General features: G+C 54.7%; 1 long non-coding RNA gene across 1 annotated transcript in view; it reads left to right on the top strand.

Annotated features, from left to right (window-relative positions):
* Positions 1-2800, top strand: part of LOC149998929 (uncharacterized) — a 50191-nt gene extending 47391 nt beyond the window's left edge. Inside the window, exon 3 of the long non-coding RNA XR_016513999.1 lies at positions 2711-2800. This is a non-coding gene — a long non-coding RNA (uncharacterized LOC149998929). The remainder of the gene's footprint in view (positions 1-2710) is intronic.
* The last annotated feature ends 19851 nt before the right edge of the window (positions 2801-22651 follow it).

The raw sequence follows: 22651 nt of genomic DNA, 5'->3' as shown, positions 1-22651 counted from the left end.
CCAAGTCAGGTGATAGGCGGGGGACCTTGTGGACACTCGTAGTGCAGGAAACTGGTCCTTAAATGTGCTGGGACTCCAGCAGTGGAGCGCTGGTGGGTTGAAAGCCGCATATGGTTCAGGACACCAGATGTCCAGGACCCCGGCCAACGAGGACATGAAGACACTGGCCATGACCCAGGAAGTTGCCTCCATGTGCACAAGGGACACCCAGTGCCCTTGGGGTGGGGGTGGGGATGGCAGTGTGGCCTCATGAAGGGCCTGACTGGAGTCAGAGCACCTGGACCAGTCCACCATCTATCTATTCAAGGTGTCGCCCGGGGCCCGTCTCCTCTTCTGTAAAATGGGAGTACGGATAGGACCTACCCATGGGATAGCGTGGGAGTGGGGTGAGGGGAGGTGCAGCAGGGGGCTCTGCAGACTGCAGTGGTCTTGTCCCCCTTCCCTGTCACTGCCTCTCCACCCAGTCATAGGCTCCAGAACCCAGAACCAGCACTGTGGGGGGACAGTGCCCCCTGTCCAAGGGAAGGAAATCTGGCCGGGGTCGCAGAAGGGGCTTACCCAAGGGGAAGGCGTGCCTTTGCTCTTTCCTGTGGCACTTGAACCTTTCCAGAGCCCAGGTTCAAAGTCTCCAGCGCTTCACAAGGCCACCTGCGGGGTAGGATGGGACCCCCGTGGAGATCTGGTTAGAAGGGAAGGTGCTTCCAGTTGACAAAACTGTTGGCCAGAGTCAAATGGCCTCTGATCTCTGTCTCCGTCTCTGTCTCTCTGCCACCCTGTGTCTCTGTCCCTTCATCTCCTCCTCCACTCACCCACCCCAGTGCCCCCAGGACACATTGGTAAAGCTCTTCTTGAGGCTGTGACCTTCCTATTATTTGATCCTTTAGCTGCCATCTTGGCGACTTTCTGTTCCCCAGGACAGACATTCCCTCCCCAGTGCGGTCGGTCCACTGTGAAGCATCCTGCTGTGTGGAGGTTAAGCATGTCTGTGACTCTCCTTTCTCTTGGAAAGTCCTTCTTCTCATCTAGCCCTCACCCTGCATGCTGCAGTACAAACTTACTTCCTCTTCTGCTTTGAATTCTCATTCATTTCTCTACTTAACAGACTGTGATCGATGGAGACCAGTACTTTACCCATCTCTTAATTTTGTCTCTTGACCTTTCGGTCCTTTTCTGCTGCACAGGGAGCCGGGGTGAAGTCCTCAGTGAGGCTGTCACCTGCTTGGCAGGATCCAGGCTCAGGGGTCCCCTTCCCGAGCCCAGGATCCGCCTTCCCTTCACTCTACATCATTATTAAGAGATGATGCAGGTCTTGGAGCGAGAACTCTTTGGCTCTGGAAAAATTATGTGTGACACTTTACATATGGACCAGGTAATTAATGGATGCCCCGGCTTCCTCCACCAGAACATAAAGAGGGTGAGCACGGCACTCTAATTCCAGATAATTAAAGCGCGATCGGGCAGCGCGCGCCGCTCGGGGAGCACGGGCTGCTGTCATTAACACGGGGAGCTGCTCCATTCTCCACACCTCACTGCAGACCGCGGGGCCGGCTCCCCAGGGCGCAGGAGCCCCCGAGCCCCGGCTGCCGCCACACGATGGAAGCGGCCACATCTGCTGCGCCACAGCTTACAGAACGGGGCAGAGCATTCTGTCACCCGGGGGAGAGGACTGGCTGGCATTGTCCCCCAAGGGCCAGCCTGGGGAAAAGTGGGTCTTGTTGTGGCAGAGCAGCCCCGATGAGGGCGCCACGTCCCCCGCTCCAGCCCCAAGAAACCGCTTCTCCCCCCACTTGGTCACAGGGGACCTCCAGGACAGGTGAGAGGACTTGCCTTCCCCAGAGCTGAGGGTCCCTGGGTTTCGGAAGTGACAATACCTGCTGCTTCACAACGTAAACCACGTACAACCCTGGTCCCAGGATCGTCACTGCTGCCACCTGCCACGGTTGCCAGGCTGGTGCAGCAGGAGGACAGGCGTTTTGCAGCGAGGGTAGGCCAGGCGCAGTGGCCCACCTCGGAGAGTGGGGCAGAGGCTAATTGCGCCAAGAGGACTCGGGTCCTGGGTCACACAGCACATGTCACATGATAAATATCAGCCCTCACACTGCCAGCTGGGCCTCGCGGGTCCCCTGCTGCTGTGCCTGTCTCTGTTCCCTGCTGGTCAGTGGCCTCCAGAAATGCGTGTGTGCTCATTTTCACAAGTACGGGCTGAGCTTCTCCTGGGGGCTGGGTGGGTCACTGGGCTAGTGCAGCTGGAGACGGATCAGAAGCAGCTGCTGCACACACAAGTCTGGGCACCCAGGTGATACAGGGTGGCTGGGGACGGGGCTTACCTGAGGGGAAGATGTGCAGAACAGGCAGGAGCCAAGGTCTGTGAGGACGCAGGGGTGGGGAGGGACCTGCGGAGGAGCTGGAGTGGGCTTGGCTGGTACCTGCCGGGCAGAGAAGGGCAGGGGAAGGGCGGGAGCTCACGCATGCATACCTGAAGCACCTCTGACGGCGCCTGGCCCTTAGCAAGGACACAGATCCTGCGTGACCAGGGGCAGCTGGGCCAAAGCTCTCGGCGCCCTGGCTTCCGCCTGGGGTAGGCGCTGAGCAGGATGGGGAAACACGTCCATGCTTACTGTGTTCAGTTTTATTGACAACTCACTTAGTTACTTATTATTTATTTTTTTAATTCTCACCCAAGGACTTTTTTTTTTTCATTGCTTTTTAGAGAGAGAAGAAGGGAGAGAAATATCAATGCCAGAGAGAGACATCGATTGGTCACCTCCCGTATGCACCCGGACCAGGGATCAAACTGGCAGCCTAGGTAAGTGCCCTGACTGGGAATCAAACCCACAACCTTATGGTTACGGGGCAATATTCTAACCAACTGAGCTGCACTAGCAACATATTTAAAAATATGGAGCCCATCCAGGGGAGAGAGTAGGGGTGAGGACAGTAACCGCTGGCACACTGGCCCCGGAGCAGGACAGCGGCCAAGCCCGGGGTTGGAGGCCCATCCTGTGACCCCACTGACTGGCCCTGGGGCTTCCGCAGGCTCTGTTCCCTCCCCCTTTTCTCGTCTGCAGATAGGGACGCCACGCCTGCCTCACAGAGGCCTGGTAAGGATTCAAGGAGAAGATCTGTGCAAAAAAAGAAATAACCTCTGCTTAAAACGGTGAATTCACTCCATGTTTGCCGGCAGGGAGTGAACAATATCAAGGAAAGACTGTGGATCGCTCTGCATTGGAAACCAAACTCTCCCTTAAGGAACCGTGTAGCCCTGGGCAGGGCGAGTTCACAACACACTCGGCCACGCCAGGCGCGGCCGTAGGTGGGGCACAGGTATCTCCCTGGTGCTCGCCCCCGAGCCTGGGCTCCAGCATGCACGGGGGCTCAATAAAGGTGCATGGAGGGAAGTGACGTCCCCCGAGTCCCAGGGTCCTCTGGTAAAAATGGTGCTAAGAATACGTACCGACCGCAGCTACATGGAGGCCCCTCTTCTCAGTGCGGTCACGCAGAATGAGTCCTGTGAGTGGGGAAGCGAGGAAGAGGTCAGGATGCAGGGACTGAGCTCAGGTCCTGCCTGGCCACATGACAGCTCTGTGCCTTTGGGCAAAGCGCGACCGTGGGCCTCCGTTTCCTCCTCTGCTGGGTAAACATGTAACGCCGGCCCCGGTGGCGGTGCTGCCCGGCTCGTGGGGGCGTTCCGGCATCCTCGTCTCCACACCCCGTTTGAGAGAGAGAATTTACTGCCACTGCAGTTGGTCCTGGGAGGAGTGTGTGGCCTGTCCCCTCGGGTCCTGCCACTGTCATCTGGCAGCGTTTCCGGAGGCTCTACACACTATTTGAACTTTGCAAGTGTCAGAGGCGGCCCCCCTCCGCCCCCAGGGAGGACACCCCAGCGGCCGGCCTGGGTGATTTAACGGGGAGAGAGCACCGCTCCAATGCGTCCAACACCGCGGCTGTTGCTGTTCTTGGCAGGACTGTCCACGCTGCGGGTCCCCTGCCAAGTAAGCAATACCCTCGTCACAGAGCAGCTTTGTGCTCGGGTCTCCAGAGCACCGAGCAAGGGGAGCCTTCCTCCCTTTGGAAAAGTACGTGGCCGCCCACGAGCATCCGGGCCGGGCCTTTATCAACAAGGGGCCCCCCAAGGCTGCTGGCGCAGCGCTCCAGCTCTGGTGTCTGCCTTGGCACGATTACTCCCGGTCCCGGGGCCAGGATTCTGTGAGTCAGTTGCCCACAGCGCTGCTGAACATGCTTCAGTGTTGGGGAGCCCCGTGGGAGGGGGCCCCAGGTGCCCAAGAAGCTGGCAGAGGCTGAGTCCCAACCCTGCCTGTGGGCGGTCAGGAGCTTGTGTTGCTGGGCCCGGTCACTGGGCCAGGACTGGGCGGAGCGGCCCGACTGCAGGCTGCGCCTTCACCGCTGGGCCGCCCAGCCTCCTCCTCCCTCCTCCCTCCCGGCTGGAATTCCTCTTCCGAGGAGCCAGACATTTTTGCGGCCATTCCTCCCTCCCCTGCCTCCTTTATTACCGCAGACTGGACCAGGACAGACCCAGTGTCTGAGGGTCCCAGAGAGGGGAACCTGGAAAGCTCAGGGGCAGCCCCAAGCAACCCTGACACACCTGCCAGACCGGGGTGCCTGCCGCCACAGCGTCCAGCCTCCCCGGGTCGGGGCACAGGGCTGCAGGGCCGCTGTGATGCTGAATCGACGGCTCCTCACAGCCCTTTCTAAAAGCCTTCTCGTTACAGTCCTCACCGGCTGGCCCGGCCAAACAGCTGGGTTCCCAAAGCTTCCTGGAGCCCTCCTCAAGATCGAGGTCACCTTGACCTCTCACGGGGCGGTAGCCGCCTTGCCTATGCATGACCTCTCCTACGCATGTGCTGCCCTGGACCCCGGAGGCAGTGATTGGCCTTCATGTCACTGATGGAAAGGGTCTGAGCCCAGCACAAGCATCTTCTCTGTTATATGAACCTGGAAAGAAAAGGGACAGGGAATCATGGGTGAGGGCCAGAGTCGGCCATGGGTCCTTCAAGGCGGGACACAGACAATCACATTTGTAGGAAGAGGACAGTGGAGAGAGAAGCAGGAAGGAGTGGTGCCAAGATCAAGAGCAGAGGGACCGACAGGGCGCTCCTGGAAGAGGAGATAGCCGGGAACACACAGGGAGGCTGGACTTTGCAGGAGAACGGACCTCACTGGCTTTAAAAGCCGCATGGAGCAGTGATGTCTCTAAGACCGTTTTTGGCTAAGAAGGAGGAAAGCCCCAAACTCTGTTCTCATGGGGGCTCCTGACCCCATGCTCAGTGACTGTCCCACCGCCTCCCCGCAGCCTGGCCTGACCTTCTCCCTGATGCAGGCAGGTGTGTGTACCAGTGGGCTGTGGGGACCTTCCCTTCGTCCCCTTGTACCTGGAAGACGGCACAAACACTGCAGTTCACATGGGACACCTGGGGGGAGGGGGAGGAGAACCCTGAGCTGAGTGGGCGGGTCCTGGGTGATGCAGGTCAAGGGGAGGCCTCCAGAGAAAAGCGGGGTCCCTTTGGCAGCACCAGCACAGAGGCCACTGACAGGAACCCCACGGCCATCCAGTGTAAGGCTTGAGCAAGCCGGGGGGAGATGCGAAATTCTGGGGGTGGGGTGCTGTTGGAGAATGCTGAGGCCTGGGCAGAAAGAGGGGGGCGAGCTCTTCCCTGCCCAGGCTTCCAGGGACGTCTGCAGCCCCCGCGGTTTATCTAGAAAACCTGGCAGCTTGGGTTGCCGGTCACACAGTGCAGACAGCGGTCCCCCACTAAGTGCCAGTCCCTGCTTCCCAAGCCACCTCCAGGACCGCTGCTGCTGGTTCCCAGACTCAGACCGTGAAAGGGAGTCCGCGGGGCCTCTGAGCAGGGCCTCTGAGCAGGGCGTCCTGGGGCTCGGCTTTCATGGAGCCAATCGCCGTGCATTTGCTGTGGCTTTGATCAGCCTTGACTGGGAAACCTTTAGGAAAAAGGGAAAAGCCAAAAATATCTCCGTTCCGCAGTCAGTCCTTATTTCAATCAAGAAGCCTCGGCTGCATGTGTTTATATTCCGGGGAAGGGAGCTCCGGTGTTTCCTCTCAACAATTAAGCTGTCCGATTGCCTCTTTGCGTCACAGATTGTTTCCAAGGGGGAGGAGGGGAGGGGTGGCCGAGCCCCTGGGACCTGGGCTTGGAGGGCTTATCTTCCAGGGCTCATCGAAGTGGCTGTAAGCCAGGCGTCTCCTGGCCAAGGGGAACTTTGCCTGGGCTGGAGGGCCTTGTCCAAGAGCCAGCTGCCCATCTGTGTGCCCGGTGCCACCCCCCAGTCCTGTTAACGCTCGAGGCTGGGTGGGGCAGCCAGCCTCTCTTTGCATTGGTCCGCCACCTGGGACAGGCTCTGGAGTCTGGACGGGAACCTCCTTGGCAAGCCCGGGACCCTCCCCGGCCCTTCCCTGCGCAGGGCTCTGCGGAGGCTGCAGGTGTCGGGTTGCTGCCGTCCCCCGCCGCTGCACCTCCCGCTCCTCCCGCCCTCCCCTCCTTATTGCTTGTGTTGATTTGCATGCCATTTTGCTTGTGGTCTCCATAGCAACAGCTACCAAATGGCCTAAGGATAATAGAGCGGCTCAAGGGGCGGGCTGGGGAGCCCAAAGAGGGATTTTGACTTTCAAAAATGAGCGCAGTGATTCCACTGCATGCTTGGCACGGGGTGGCAGACCCTCCCCGGCCTCCTGGTCACTGCAGGCCCCCTAGTGCCCCTCGCCCAAGGGCCTGGCCCCTCCTTCCAGGGCGGGGAAGCCGCCTGAAGGGCAGCGTGAGGCTCCAGAACAATGGGAAGAGCGGAGGGCTGGAGGAGGCCAGGGAGGGGAGGGGAGCACCCAGTGAGGGCAGCCGGACTCTCCACCAACCGCTCCATCTTAGGATAAAAGTCTCAAGCCAGAGTTTCCTCTGCATTGTCCATCCTTGTGTCTCGTCTCTCCTCCGTCCCTTCCATCCTTCCAGGCCCCTTTCTGCAAAAGAAAGGGAGGTATTACTTCATGTCTCAGAGCCCAGCTTCTGGGTCCAGAATCCGGAGAAAGAATTCTCTAATTCCTTACATGTGTCCAGCCCGGAGCTGTTTACAAAGTGCATCTAGAGCCCCAAACCTCAAGTCTGGTGGGGCAGGACCGGGGAGTGGCCCCATTTAAAGAAGAGCACACTGAGCTGGGGCAGAAGGGGCAGGCAGGCACCGGCGGGGCACATCTGGCTGCCCCCGTCCTGTGTCTGTTACTGGGGAGCTAGAATCCCTGTTTTGAACAGGGGTACGTTTGAGTTGGACGAGACTTGGCCGGTTTTATTTATTATTCGAGCATATTCCCTGATAACTTTTCACTTCCCATTCCCACAGCTCTGGGTTTTGGAGAGCTACCCTGGGCTGCACTCCTGCGGCCCCTCAGACTGCGGGGCTTGGCCTCCGCCGCTGGCACCCAGGGTGTGGGGGGAAGGGGTGGAGGATGCGCCGCCCAGAAACAAAAGACTGAACAAAACACGCTGCTCGGGTAGCGGGAACGAACCACACACTGAGCAATCCTTCACAGATGCACAAATGAGGCCCTCGGAGGCTAAGCCACTTTCCTGAGCATGTGTGTGTGTGCTCACACACACACATATGTGCACATGCACAGACGTGCATGTGCACACAGAAGCAAGCACACAAATCTATACATACAGATACATAGGCACACATGCACACACACAAGCAAGCATGCAAATTACACACATACAGAAACAAGCACACAAACACGCAGTACATAAACATGCATGTACACACATGCACGCACACAAACACATGTACACACGAGCAAGCACACAAATCTACACGTACATACTGATGCATAAGCAGAAGCACACAAATATGCACACACACAGATATACATGCACACACATACACAAATGCATTCACACATCTGCACACACACGCAAGCACACAAACTCACATGCATAGGTATGTAAACACAAGCACACAAACACATACACACACAGTGTTTCTGTTGGGACCAGACAGCGCCAAGGACTGACCCCACCTGATGAAATCTTCCTGCTCTCTCCCCAGGCCACTTGGCCCCTCTCCCTGGCCGTCTCCCCACTCACCCTCCTCTGACCCAGTAGGAGCAAAATTCAGGCTTATCACACTCAGGCTGGTAGTTAAAATCAAATAAATGGAGTCACCATGTGAGGGGTGGGGCATGGGGCCGAGGGTCAGGGTACAGGCCGAGTGCCTGTGTGTAGCAGGGACCACTGGACGGGCTTTGTTTCGGGCCGGGGAAGGCAAAGCAGGGCCTGCAGGCCACAGCCCGGCCCCGCCCGGCCTGCCGACAGGTGCTGAAGCACAGCAGCTGGCCCTCTGTGTGGGGTAGGCCTGCTCTCCCCGGCAGAGACTATGGACCACAAGGCCTGAAATATTTACTGTGTGTCCCTTTAAGGAACAATTTCGTGACCCCTGTTTAGGGGATTAATTGCAGGAATGTTGTCAGGTGTTTTGTTTTTTTTTTCATTCTTACACAACTGGACCATCTGTCCAATCACTATCTGTCAGTCACTGTCTGGGGAGACCCCTTACTTAAGGAGCATTTATTGAACCTCTGCTATGTGCTGAGAATTAGAATCACCCAGGATATATCTAGAAAGAACATACCATCCTACCCTCATGGGACCCACAGGATCCCAGACACAGGATGTGGGAAGACAGGTGGGTGCACTGAGACTTGGCGCTGCGGGTGCTGGTGAGAGATCCAACATGGGCCCAGAATCAGGACAGAGTCGGCCCTGGGACTGGGGATCGGGGTCCACTCCTGTGTGGTTGCTGTGGTAGGGAACGATGCTTTCTCAGTGACACAACCCTTAACTGATGGGCAGAAGTGATCTTCTCTGGCCATAAGCAGCTACAGCCTTTACCTTTGCCAGTCCACAGGTGTGATGGCACTTTGTGTTTCAATAGGCATGTATCTGTCACCGCTCTCCATTAAACTGCAAAAAACGAAGACTTTGACCATGACAGAGTAGTCATTTTGCTCTCCTGCCTTAAATGAAAATAAACCAAATAGATGAAAGAACAGGTTTTGGACAGGCTTCACAGAAGAGCGATCTCTGAGCGAGGAGAAGCACGTGAGCTGAGACGGACAGGTGCCCCGGCTCGTAACCTGGCGAGAGAGGACAGAAAGTAGGGAACTGCACAGGTCTCAGAATTCAGGAAGGCCAAGGCCTCTAACCTCTGTGGAGCAGAGCATCAGCAGGGAGAGAGTTGCACACACAAAATGGGAGACCTCCAGAGGCCCCCGGGGATCTGCAGAAGGTCCCCCTGAAGCTATTGACTGAACTCGGACCAGCGCATGCATGTGCAGAGATGAGGGAACAAGTGGGTGGGACAATCCCAGGAGCTCCCAGGGACCCGGGAATAGCTCCGTAGGAAGGCCTCCTAACACAGGGACGATCAAGCAGAATCTTCAGGAAGGTGTTGCTTCAGAAGGGGAGGGCATGGCTAAATGAGCCCTAGACTAAAGGCAGTTCTAAGCCTGGGAAACCAAGCTTTAAAATAATCCTTGAAAAAAAAAAGAATCAAGCTCTTTTCCAAGTCACTTAATATGAACCAGAAAAAGAGTCCGAAAAGATTTAAAGGAATAAGCACAGGAATTAACAATATCTGGCAGCTGATAAAAAATTACCAGGCATGCAAAGAGGCAGGAAATGGGTCTCATAACATGGGAAGATGCGGTTGGAAGAAGTAGATCCAGCAATTCCACACCTAATAAGTGTAGTAGGCAAGGATATTAAAACAACCATTATGCATATAATATATATGTTTAAAATCGCAAAGGAAAGCACAAACACGATGTTGAGGGGGTGGAAATAGAAGATATTTTTTAGAGGCAAGTAGAACTTCTAAAAGTGAAAAATGCAACGTCTAAGGTGAGAAATACTCTGGATGGGATTAACAACTAATTAGACACGGATGACGAATAGAATGGTAAACATAGACACAAAGGAATAGGAACTGTTCACACAGAGAAAAGTAATGGAAAGAAATGAAGTCCGCCTCAGTGAGAAGCTGAAGGGTGCCCTCAGCAGGAGAAGGGGTCTATAATTGGAGTCCCAAGAGGAGAAGAGAGAGAGGGAAGGACAGAAAAAAATAGTTGAGGAAACTAATAGCCAAAAATTTCCAAAACTGAATGAAATTTATAAAGCACAGATCCAAGAAGATCAATGAAGCTCAAACCAAGAAAACATAAAGAAGCTCAAACCAAGAAACATCATAATCGAATTGTGGAAAAAACAAATAGAACAATAAAAAATAGAAAAAAAAATATTAAAACACAGAGGTTAAAGAGATAACAGGTAAACAAATAAAAAAATAAAAAAGCAATTGCTCAAAATTTAGGGAGTGCAAAAAGCAAAAATAAAAAATTTGTGGAAAGCCAGTGATGAAAAAAACAATCTTAAAAGCAGCTCATTGGGCCAGGAGTCGGGGAAGATACCTGAGGATGACTGCATACTTCTCATCAGACACAATGCAAGTCAGAAGACAGTGGAATCTCATCTTCAAAGTAGACAAGAAAAAGAAATCCTGTCAACTTAGATTTCTATACCCTGCAAAAATAGTTTTTTAAAATAAAGATGAAATCGTTTCTAAATTTTGTTGTATCATTATTTTTAATTTGCACCTGAAGATATGTTTATTGATCTTAGAGAGAGAGGAAGGGATGGCGGGGGCAGGGGTGGCGGGGAGAGTGAGACATCAACATGAGTCAGGAACAGCAACTGCCTCCCATACGTGCCCTGACCAGGGATAAACCCGCAACCTTTTTGGTGTACAGGATGACACTCTAAGCCCCTGAGCCAGCAGCCCAGGGCAAAATAGTTATTTTTTAATGAAGAGGAAATAGTTTTTTAAGTGAAGATGAAACAGAGACTTTTTTCAGATGTACGAAAGCTTAGAGAATCAGTTGCCAACACACATGTGCTACAAGAAGTCCTCAGGCAAAAGGAAAATGACATCAGATGGAAATCTGGGTCGACACAGAGGAGTCAAAAATATCACAAATGGCAAATACATGCAAAGTATAAAATAATGTAACGGTTTTCTTATGTTTTAAATTTTGTTAAAGGGTAATTGACTACTTAACACCAAACAGTAACAACACATTGAAGGTTTATCACCTATGCTGTTGAGATTTATACATGTTGCATGTATCGATATTAATGTTCACTATTGTTATAGCTGGACAGTATTCCATGCTATGAATATACTATACAGGGTGAAGCAAAAGTAGGTTTATAGTTGTATGTATGGAAAAATAATACAATAATTAATAAGTAACAATGCAAGAATGAACTCTGTTGTTTCATGTGCTCGCAACTGTAAACCTGCTTTTGCCCACCTGTAACTGTTTCATTTTCCTAGCTGATGGACATTGGAGCTATTTCCAATGTGTGGCTGTAACAAATAAGCTGCTATAAATATTCACATATGAAGCTCTGCATGGGCAGCTTTCATTCCTCCTGGGTAACAGCGGGGGTGTGGAACTGCTGGGCTTTATGGTACGTGTATGTTAGCGTTATAGAAAACTGCCAGAGGGCAACACCTGGCTGCCCCTTTGGCATTCCCCTGAGCAACGTGTGAGAGCTCCTTCCCATTATCCTCCTCAGGGACATTATCAGTCTTCTGAACGCTCATCGGTCTACTCTCCACGTGAAGTACATGTATAGTAGCTGTTCCAATGTCCTGAGCTCATGGCGGCTTTCCTTGGCATTCCCATCTCTTCACGTGCTTATTTGCCGTTCATATATCTTCCTTGGTGAAGTGTCTGCTTCAGTCTTTCCCCCATGTGGCGGAGCAAGAGTCTGTCTTCTTCTTATTGACTGGTCTCACATGGGACCTGCGTCTCCTTCCTGCCGGAAGTGCCTGGTGAGTGCTGGCCCTGGGGACAGACACCCTCCATCTGTTGCGTTGACAGGTGCAGGCAGGCCGGCGGATGGAGTGAGTTAACCCCCAAACAGCTGGCTGTACTCTCCGAGGAGTCCCATCGCCCCATCCCCCACCCTCCCAGGACCTGGCCTGTGGGCACCACACTGGACACTTGGCACCACCGATGGCCACTTGGCTTGCCTTCTCTCCTTAATTAACTCAGCAGCAGCAACTTTGCTTCCCTCTGCCAAGATCAGGATCCCGGCATGTGCCAGCCCCGATGGAGTGGAGGCCGGCCCAGGACTGGCACAGGCCCCTCGTTGGGGAGCCTCTCCCTCCCACCGTTCCTCTACCCCCCAACCCACGCCCGCCCCAGAGCCTCAGGTCCCCGGGGAGCCGCTGGCTGGCTGAGTGACAATTTCTGGGCCCAGAGATGTTCCTGCTAGTCGAGTGGTGAGGTGAGTAATTGCTGGGTGGGTTCTGGCTCCTCCCGGGCCCAGGCTGTTCAGAGAGACATCTCCATCCCAGGAAGACTTGGCGGTCAGCCCGTGGGGAAGGGCCGAGCCGCAGAGGGTGGGGGCTCCTGGCCAGCTCGGGCCCCTCCTTCCCCATTCTGCCCTCTGCTCTCTGATGGGCAGAGGAAAGCTGAGGCTCCTCTCCAACTAACAAGGGGACCTCCGCTGGGGGGCCGTTTTTAGAGGTTTTCTACCCGTTCTGTCTGGCTAAGCCTTTGCTGCCCCTTCACCCCAGGATCTGAAGCCACTGAGCCTTCAGTGTTCAGCATCTTAGGGCTCACCTGAGGGGGTTGGTAGGCATGCAGATTTCCAGGCCTCAAGCCTTGAGATCCCAACCCCGAGATCTGGAAAGGGCCCAGGAATCTGCATTTCAACCCCCCCCCCCCCCGCCTAGTGATCCTGAGGCTGGGGGTCCTTGGGCCTTGCTGAGAGCCCTGCCTTATGTCTCCCAGCCAGGGTGGGACCCTTGTGTCAGCTTGGCGGGGCCTCATGGTACAGAGTCAACGGAGGTCCTGACAGAGGAGCCGTGGCAGCCGGTTAGAAGATGAGGGCAGGAAACTGGGTTCCCAGGTCACCCCTTTCTCCCACAGCCAGCACGCAGTTCTGAGGCAGAAGGCCCTCGGGGGGTCATGTGGCCGCTTCCTGACTCTAAATGTTGGGGCGGTGAGGCGCCTGCCCAGGAGCAGCACCGAGTCCCTGGGAGCCAGGCCAACGCTAACAGCCCCATGCGGCCCGGGGCTCCTGGCTCCCCATGGATGATGGAGAGAAGCCATCTGACCTCGGCCTGTCCCAGCCCTGCAGGCGACCCTCCTGGCCCAGGCCCGGACTGGGTCCCAGAGGCCCTGCTCTAACAGGGGACAGGGTGAGTGTGGAAGGCAGGACCCTGGGAGAATGACCTCTCTCCCCCTCCCACCTTCTGACACTGCTGGTCCCTGTCCCCTTCCATGGCCCCTAATGGCTGTCTGCAAACTGGAGCACACAGGGAAGGCTCTCCAATATTTGTGGAAAGAAAAGCAGAGGAGGTGGGGAGGGAGGGACCATTTTAAAAAAAAAAACGCTGCAGGAGGAATAGAAAAAATACTGAGCGAGAAGAGACAAGTCTTGCATTTGGGTGTTGCCCTGTTCTGAGCCGGCAGGCAGCGTGACCTCGGGCTTTCCTCTCTCCAGACCCTCTCGGGGACGCCTGCCCTCTCCAGGCCTCAGCTTCCATGGCTGTAAAGCATGGGCTGATGCCCCGACGTCCTAGGAATCCAGCCTTCTCGCTGCCGCTGCCGCTGCAAATGGCGAACGGCTGCTTCTGGCATCTGGGCTCCTCCCCGGCTCCCTGCGGAGCCTCTGCCCCCCAGCCTTGTGCAGGTGATGCTCATCCATAACGACAGGAAGGGATGTCAGGCTGCGTCTGAAGCCACCAGGGGCCCGGCAACCCGCCACGCGCTTTGTCATAAAATATGTTGTCACCTGGGGACGAATCATCGCCAATGAAGTACTTCAGGCGACAAAAACAAGAGGTGCATTGATTTTTCCACGAGGTCAGACAACGTCTGGGAAGCCTCTTGTAGCTCCGTTGTCACAGGGCCTCCCCCTGAACATCCATTTAGCTGCGACGTCAGTGGCCTCTGACCCGGGCGGGCCCCCCGCGCTGTCATGGCTGTTCTCGGCGGAGGCAGCGCCATCCTCCCGCCTTCCCAGACCCTGGGGACCCGGGTGACCAGGATCCAGAGAAAATTTCCTCCCCAGCGTTATCCAAGCGGGCTTTGAGGAAGGCCTGCAGAGGGCCTCCAGGAGGGACCCTGCTGACCTGCCAAGCGGGCCCTGTGTTAAGTGGGTGGCACATGCAGAGAGACCTGCTGGGTTCCCTGACCAGGACCCCCAGTTTTTACTGGGGTTTCATTACACAGATATGAATGATTAAATCATCGACCATGAGATTCAAGTCAATCTCCAGGACCATCTCCTCTCTGTGGACCTCACTCAGGCTACCCCAAAGTTTCAGCCCTCTGAAGCCATCTAGGGGACCAGCCTGGGGTCACCTCATTAGCATAGCAAAGACCCACCTGTCACTCAGGACATTCCAAGACTTTATGAAGCTCTGTGCCAGGAACTGGAGCAAAGACCAGTGATATTCTTTTTTTTTTTTTTAAGTATATTTTATTGATTATGTTGTTACAGTAGTCCCAATTTTTTCTGCTTTGCTCCCCTCTGCCCAGTACCCCTCTTCCCTCCAGCAGTGCCACCCCCCTTAGTTCATGTCCATGGGTCATGCATATACGTTCTTTGGCTACACCCTTTCCTATATTATTCTTAACGTTCCCCTGTCTGTTTTGTACCAACCAATTATGCTTCTTAGTCCCTGCACCATTTCCCCATTTCTCCCCCTTCCCCTCCCAGCTGATAACCCTCCAAATGCTCCCCACACCTACGATTCTGTTCCTATTCTGGTTTGCTTAGTTGGATCTTGTTTTTATTTTTTAGATTCAGTTGTTGATAGGTGTGAGTTTGTTGTCATTTTAGTGTTCATAGTTTTTATCTTCTTTTTCTTAAATAAGTCCCTTTAACATTTCATATAATAATGGCTTGGTGATTATGAATTCCCTTAGCTTTACCTTGTCTGGGAAGCACTTTATCTGCCCTTTCATTCTAAATGATAGCTTTGCTGGATAGAGTAATCTTGGCTGTGGATCCTTGCTTTTCATCACATTGAATACTTCTTGCCGGTTCCTTCTTGCCTGCAAAGTTTCTTTTGAGAAATCAGCTGATAGTCTTATAGGCACCCCTTTGCAGGTAACTCTCTGCTTTTCTCTTGCTGCTTTTAAGATTCTCTCTTTATCTTGAACCTTTGGCACTTTAATGATGATGTGTCTTGGTGTGGTCCTCTTTGGGTCTAGCTTGTTTGGGACTCTCTGTACTTCCTGGACTTGTATGTCTATTTCCTTCACCAAATTAGGGAAGTTTTTCTTCATTATTTTTTCACATAAGTTTTCAATTTCTTGCTCTTCCTCTTCTTCTTCTGGCACCCCTATGGTTCAGATGTCGGGACGTTTAAAGTTGTCCCAGAGGTTCCTAAGCCTCTCCTCATGTTTTTCAAATCTTGCTTCCTCATTCTGTACTGGTAGACTATATTTTTTCTTCCTTATGTTCTAAATCATTGATTTGAACCCCGGTTTCCTTCCCTTCACCATTGGTTTTGTGTGGATTTTCCTTCCTTTCACTTAGCATAACCTTCACTTCTTCCCTTATGTATTTACTGTACTCAAGCACATCTGTCAAGCCTGTGAGCATCTTTATCATCAGTGTTTTGAACTTTTCATCTGTTAGGTTGTCTATCTCCTCATGTCAGGTTGGCTATCTCCTTGCCACTTAGTTCTCCCATTGGACCTTGATCAGTTCCCCCTTTTGAGCCATACTTCTCTGTTTTCTCATCTTGACAGGCTGCTGTGTTTATTTGCCTCTGTGTCTTAGGCAGAGCTGTCACACCTGTTATGTTGTAAGGGGCAGAGCCTTAGGGATCCGTCAGCGCAGGGCGACCCATTTCTCCATGTTGTGGTGCTGTGTTGGGGGGGGAGGGGTCTGAGAGGGAACAATGCCACTTCCTCAGCACTTGCCCCTTTTCCAGGCATTTCTCCCACTTCTGTATGGGACTGGCACCCCTCTAGCTGTTGCCCTGGTCATCGTTCCCAGAGTGGGTGCGTCTTCGAATGTTCTAGGACCGTGGGGCCCTTTAAATAAGCGAACTCTGCTGAGAGACCGGCAGTTTCTGCCTCCGCCCCAACCCCCACTGATCTGCACAGTCAGAAGCAATGAGGTTTGATTTTCCCTGGCTCTGGGATCATGAGCTCCGAGGTCTGGTCTGAGGCTGGGAACATTCCCCAGGTGTCCCTCCTGACTTTTTAAAATGTGTGACTGCGCTTTCCATCAACCTGTCGCTGCCACTGCTGCTGCCACCACACCTCATCCTGTCCGTCCCGGCGGACAGCATGACCCCCCCTTTGTGGTGTGGAAGAGGTGACACAAAAGCTGGCAGCGGCACTAAAAGGGGACAGAATCTACAAGCTTATCCCGGCCTGGTGTGGCTCCGTGGACTGAGTGCTGGGTCGCAAACCTAAAGGTCCCCGGTTTGATTCCCAGGTTACAGGGGCAGGTCTCACTCACGTCGGTGTTTTTCTTCCTCCTTTCCCCCTCTCTCTAAAAATAAATAAATAAAATCTTTTTAAAAATCGACACGTTCAAAAACTTTTGAGCGGTGGGAAAAAAATATCTTGATAGGTGTACTGCATCAAATGGAGAGGACTTGGAAGGTGGCTGAAGTTCAAACATATAAGAATAAATACACACCTTTTTATAAATAAATCCCAGGTTTGGGGGCGGGGTCCCGTCTTCCCTTTCTGTTGCAGCGGCCTTGAGTGCTGGCCGGGGGCGCTGAGTGTTCTCCCCACCTGTTAGCTGTTGCTGCAATAACACTGTTAGAGGGAGGCACCGCCGTCCTGCCCCGCGGCCTCCTCCTGACTCCCAACAGGTCTGCGCAATAAGCGGGGACGGCTCTCCAGCGCTGAGGCAGAGAACAGAGCTCCCAAAAGGGAACTGACTTCCTCGTCCAGGGTCTCACGGTCACTGTGCACCACCCCTGCCACGTGCCATCCAAAGTCCCCGTCCGTCCGTACCCTTAGCTCCCAGGCAGCTGTCTGCCCAAACCCACAAAGCCCCTCCCCCTCGCTCTCTGCCCTCACCCCCTCACTCAGAGGACTGACTGCTCCTCCAGCTCCCCGCTCAAGATTAGACCAGAGAGCTGATTCTGTGCATCTCTTTCCAGCTCGCGTGCAGCCACATCACCTCGGAAATGGGCCTTCCATCCAGTCCCCTTTCCCCCGCCCCTTCTCCCAGCTGAGTCTGGTTAGTACCCTGGAGGTTTTTGTCTCTCAGAGAGAAATGCACCCTTTGGGGAACACCTTGGAGTAAGGGCTACGGGGGCTCTGTCGGGCAAGGTGGTCCCCTGGGCCCGGCAGAAAGAGCTTCTGTGGAAGGGGGCTGGCGTCTTGAGCTGAGAGCTTAACTGATGAGCCCTGGAGCTCATTTTCTCCCGGCCGGGCCTCCTTCAGAGCCTCCTTAGAAATGCCAGTCAAGCCTCATGATTTTCCTCTTTCATTATTCAGCGAGGAGAAAGAGGATTAAAAATACATGATGGCATTTTCCAGGTCGGATCGCTCTGCACGGCAAGGGTGTTTATCAAGGGTCCTTGTTCCCGCTGTGATCGGGGAGAAGAAGCTGGGCTCCCTGCCCCCGCCTCATGCCGGCATCTGCTGTCTGGGCAAAGCAAGCACAGCTCCTGCCAAAAGACACAAGTCCTTTGTGCTTTATTGAAAGAGACAGGATTTATTTTCATTTTCCTTTGCCTCCTGTGCTTTGAGGTTCCCTAAAGCTGGGGGATTCGGGAATAAGCAAAAAAAAAAATGAGATTCTCCATAACAGTGACTTTCTGGCTAATTGCCTTGGCGAGGATTAGCTTTGAATCCTCTCCTGCTTTGGAATCTGCTTTCTCATTAGGCCTTTGCTGATCCTCAGGTAGGACAATTGCCAGCCCCTTTTCATTTTAGGGACATTTCTAGGACTCTCCCCCTTTCTTTGTGTAGGTGTTCGGGAAGGGGGCGTAGGGTGTGCTTCTGGGAGAACCTGGCCACACGGGCTCTGTTCCCACCCTTCCCGCCCTGCTCGGGCCTCCCTGACTGACAGACGCAGCGCGGCTTTCCCCTGAAGGTGCTGGGAGGCGGGACAAAGGCCCCTGGTACGTAAGCAGGGGGGGCCTGGGGGAGGTGGGGGTCTCCTGGAGCAGAACTGCAGGACCGGCTACCCCTGCTCCCTGTGCTCACACGGGCTTCCAAGGGCCAGTCCTGCTCCTCAGTTCCCGGCTCCACGTTGAGTGGCATCACCTGGCCCTTATCCTCCTGGGGAACCCGTGGGTCCGCGCTTCCCTGCACACGGTGTCTGTGTGCCGCTCCTCCCACAGCCCAGGGCCCGGCCACGAAGCCGGGACTGACTGTGGGGACAGGACTGCAGGACGTGAGCTGGGACTCGCAGATCCAGTGGGTTCATCTGCTTTTCTCGGCAACAGCGCTGGGACTTCAGTGTTTCTGATCGATGTGCGGTTTCTCCACTTACCCAAGCTGATGTGAAGGGGCCTTCTGGGTGAGGCTAAATCAGAGCCCTTCGTGGGGGTGAGAGAGAGGACAGGTGAGGCCGTGCAGAGGCCTTTGGGTCCTCCCTGACCACAGGTTTTGGCCCAGTCCCCGGTCCCCATGAAGAGGGCTCTCTGAGGACAGAGTTTTGGGGGCGCTGTGATGAGGCACCTCTGCCTGCTGCTGGAGATGCCGCCTGGGGACATGAGGCAGCATTAGGGGGTTCGGCTCCAGTTTCATCTTGCCCACCCTGGGGAGCCCAGGAAGGCCCAGTAACCAGATCAGGACAGATGGCCAGCTGGGCAGCCAGGACCCGAGAAGGAACAGGTGGTGTCTGGCTGGCCACCCTCCCACCCCCCTGGCCACACTGACCCGTGGTCGGACCCAGAGCAGCAAATCACCAGCCACATCCTGGGCACAGCTGGCAGTCCGGTGCCGGCCTGGAGGAGGGACCTGGCAATTAAACGGAGGCTGCGGGCTGGCTCCCGAGAGGCCCGGCCCGGCACAGCGGTAACGTCTCTAACCTCCTCTGCCTGTCCCCCTCCAAATTAAAGAGACTCTAAAGTCCAATTATGGCAGGGAACACGTTGCCTCTTTAAACCAGAGAATCTGCCTCTGCTCAGGGGATATTTGCGATGGCCTCCAGCCTCCCCCAAGCTAAAAAATTATATGCTTTCTCTCTTTGTTAAATTACCGCATCCTCAGATTGGCGCTGAGGGGTCCCTGCCGGAAAACCCAAGTGTCAACCTGCTCTGCGAACTCTGAGCCCGTAATTGGTTTGGAGATACCGAGTGAATAGCTAAAAAGGCTTCAGGGGGATTAACATCAATAACGCATCCCCTTGATGGTGTGCGGGGCCGTCCCGTGGGCAAGGTGGTGGCAGGCAGCGCTAATTTCCGCCGTGAGACAGAAACATCATTAGGAATCAGGTTTGGGAGCGCTGCTTCCAGACCCTGAAACCAGCCCACAGGACAAGGGGCAGCTGCGCAGGTGCCTCCCGGCCCCTCGCTCTCCCGGGCTGGAGCAGCACCAGGGGCTGAGACTCGCCTCCGCCTTTGCCCAGGGAGCAGTCCCTGAACAGAGCGGCTATCAGCAACGGAAGAGTGAGCTTCTTTGTCTTCTTCTGTCTCGGGCAGGGCTCACACATGCGGGGAAGACCGGGTTTTCAGGTCAGACAGAGAGCCAAGTCTTGCCGCAGGTGGTCCTCAGCTGTGTGACTCAAGGCAAATCGCTGAGCCATTCTGAATCGAGGTTTGCTCACTTGTGAAATGGGAAGAATGTTAGCAGCACGTCGTTACGAGGACCAGGCGATGCCTCGGACCTCCCCCCAAATCACCCAACCAAAGGCCGCACCCTCTCGAAGGCTCTTCCTAGTACCTAAGAAGTAATGAACCCCCCGGGTCCAAGACAGGTGCATCTCTGGTGGTCTCTGGCTGGAGGATTCTGACCGTGGCTAGCAAAACTTCCAGCGCTCGATAGCTGCACGTGGCTAGTGGCTACCGTACTGGTCAGCACAGATGTGAAAGAGTTCATCATTGTAGAAGGTCGTATGAGGCAGAACTGGTCTAAGCTCTCTGATGTCACCCAAAGAGACCAGCCTGGTGGGCAGGTGGGCTGGTCGACATTCATGGGGTTCCCAGCAATGCCTTCAAGCTGGAGGCCCCACCGGCCCAGTGTCGGAGGCAGGAGGCAGCGGGTCCTGACTGTGGAGGGCGGCTGTGCTCCCTGGCATTCTGTGCCAAGCTCATGGCCGGCTCTGAGTGATGGAGTCTTGTCACTGGGGTGTCGTAAAACGAGAGCCTGCGATTCCCTAAGTGCACGCTAAGGATAAATCCCGGTCCTGCGTCGCACGCTGACTCTGCCTTTGACTAGAGGGAACATGGAAATGGTTGATTAAAAATAAATAAAATTAGGCCGTTCTAGTTCATCCAAACAGAATGGCAGGCCTCCTCTCCCTGGGCCGCGCTGGAGCTCCCCCAGAGGCGGCGTGAGCTGGATACGGCTGGTTTTGCAGCTCCTGTCTGACTTACACGCACACGCAGGCATGGAGCAGACAGACACGTTTTTAATCAGTAATTGTCATGTATAGCAGGTCCTTGAGTGTCAGAGAAACGTCTCTCTAGAGGAAGGAGGGTGTTCCAGTCTTTTCTGCCAGGGGTGGTGGGCAGCAGGTGATCGGGCACGGTTTGCAGGGGCCAGAGACACAAACGGGCGCAGCCTGGCCTTCCTCGGCTCGTTCTTGGACACAGTGACAAAGGCCAGGGCTGCCGCTGTCCCCACCGCACACTCCAGCTGGCCCCCACACAGGAGGGGGTGAGCAAGGCGGTCCCCCCCAGCCCCTCCCAGGCGTAATGCCACATGGTTTATTCCTTTGTGGTCCTCTGCCCACCCATCCCTCCCCCTCAGCGGCGATGCTCAGCCGGTCCCCCGGGGGCCTGCCCAGTGTCTGTGGACCATGTGCCCCTCAAGGCTCCTGGCTGGGTCTGCGGTGCACCGGTGAAACGGCCGAGTGAGTGCAGGTAGGCCTCCCAGCGTGCTGGAGTGGCCACAGACACACCTGCTTGTGTGTGGACTGCCCGTGGCTGCTGTGTCACGCAGCAGCACAGGTGGGACCTGGCCACAGAGGCTTTCCGGCTCTCAAAGCCTGAGATGTTTATTATCTGGCTTTTCACAGAAGACATCTGCCAACCCCCGATCGAGTCTAATCCCCCGTTTTATGGATAAAACAACTGAGTAGCGGGTATGTCTTCAAGGTCTCAAGTCCAGCTAACAGGGGGAGAGCTGGGAATAAAACCTCAGTCCAGGGAATTCCAGGAGCCATCCCGTCACCCCCCACAGCTCGCCTCCAGGGAAGAGCCAGCCAGAAGCCCTGGTTTTTACCTTTCCCCAAACTGTCTGCAGGCTCTCGGTCCCCACCCACTGTTTCCTCTCTGGCGAGCCTGGAGAAGCCAGGGCTGCCATCTTCCCTGGGTTTGAGGACAGCACAGAAAAGAAAGGAAGGGGGGAGGCAAGACTTGCAAACAATCAGCCAGCCGTATCCCCCTCCCCCTCTGGCTCCCTCCCTTCCCCACCCCCTCCTGCTATTTTACATGGAAACCGCCGCAGCTTCTTCAGCTTGGAAATTAGATCTGCAGGGGTCCGTGATAAGCACAGGTGAGCAGGGGCCCAGGCACCATAAATAATGAGCAGAGCGTGGATTTGCTGATGATGGAGAGGCCTTCGGAGAAGTAAAACGACCCTGAGAAAAAGGAACCACGTTTGCCCCACGATACAGATGATCAGAGTAAGTGGAGAGGACAGGTCATTAACACCAGCTTGGGAAATTACACACCAAGGAAACCTGTCAGCAAAAACAGAACACAGGTAAGAGCTTTGCAGTGCATGGCTTTCAGGAGCCTGGTGGATTAGCAAGGTCCACTGGTGTTTGTGGGCAGACCCGGAGGAGGGTCCGGGGTGCTGACAGCTCCGCCCCCGCGGGTGAGCACACAGCACCGCTCTGGGAACAGAGCTGGGAACAGAGCTGTGTGGTTTTGAACTAGTTACTAAACCCCTCTGAGCATCGGTTTGCTCATCTGCAGTATGCATTTACCCCAGAGTGTTGGGAGCACAAAAACCTACCATGTGCACTTCATGGGAAAGAATGGGCAACCTCAGTTCAAGCTAAAAGGGGCGCCTCCACCAGAAGTAATCAATCATGATGTGAGGCTTTTTGGTGACCTGCTCAGAAGGAGCTCATTTCCCCACGGCCGTCCATTGCTGCCGTCTACCCATTCCAGGCTCGCAGGGCTCGCCGTCCGCAGGGACGAGTCCGCGCCTTGGGCAGAGCGCTCTGGGCCCTCTCCTCTCAGGGTTGTGCCCAGAGGGTGGGAAGGGGGCCCCTGTGCTTTTTGGATGATTTCTGTGCCCAGAGTCTGCACCGGGCTTGGGAGGGGGCGCTGCTTCTCTCTCATGCTATTCCCTCCTCTGGAAATAGTGTTTCCTCCGCTGTCTGGCCAAAAAACGCACCAACTTCAAAACTCCACACATATGTCATGTGCTGGGTGAGGTCTTCAC

The sequence above is a fragment of the Furipterus horrens genome, unplaced genomic scaffold (genome assembly GCF_987537825.1).
Source record: "Furipterus horrens unplaced genomic scaffold, mFurHor1.1.pri manual_scaffold_11, whole genome shotgun sequence".
Classification (NCBI taxonomy): domain Eukaryota; kingdom Metazoa; phylum Chordata; class Mammalia; order Chiroptera; family Furipteridae; genus Furipterus; species Furipterus horrens.
This window is presented reverse-complemented; position numbering and strand designations above follow the sequence as displayed.